Below are 536 nucleotides of genomic sequence, written 5' to 3'. Positions count from 1 at the left end.
ATATCTGACAAGGGACTTATCTCTAGAATTTATAGAAAACTCCAACACCTCAATAACAAAAAGACAATCCAATTAAAAAATGGACAGAAGATATGTAGACCCTTCACCAAGGACAATATTCAAGCAGCCAACAAATATATGAAGAAATGCTCACGACCATTAGCTATTAGAGAGATGCAAATCAAAACAACAATGAGCTACCATCTTGTTCCAGCACTAGTAGCAAAGTTCAACAAGACAGAAAATAACAAATGGTGGTGATGTTGTGGAGAGTTTGGGACTCTCATACACTGCTGGTGAGACTGTAAAATGGTACAACCACTGTGGAAAGCAGTATGGTGATTCCTTCAAAAGTTGTAATTAGTACTATAAGTGTATGTGAATGATCAGAATTCCCAGGTGTATAGTAGAGCTGACAAGGGGCATGGTTGTGGTCACTGCTTGGTCACAGCCAGCAACCCAGAGGGACCGAGTAGTTGAACCTGTGGGCTTGGGACCATAGTCGTAGGGGACATCAAGCTCAACTGGCATAACAT

The sequence above is a fragment of the Orycteropus afer genome, unplaced genomic scaffold, assembly GCF_000298275.1.
Source record: "Orycteropus afer afer isolate SDZICR_OR568_19922 unplaced genomic scaffold, OryAfe1.0 scaffold00280, whole genome shotgun sequence".
Lineage (NCBI taxonomy): Eukaryota > Metazoa > Chordata > Mammalia > Tubulidentata > Orycteropodidae > Orycteropus > Orycteropus afer.
The sequence above is the reverse complement of the archived record's forward strand: the minus strand, read 5'-3'. Positions refer to the sequence as shown.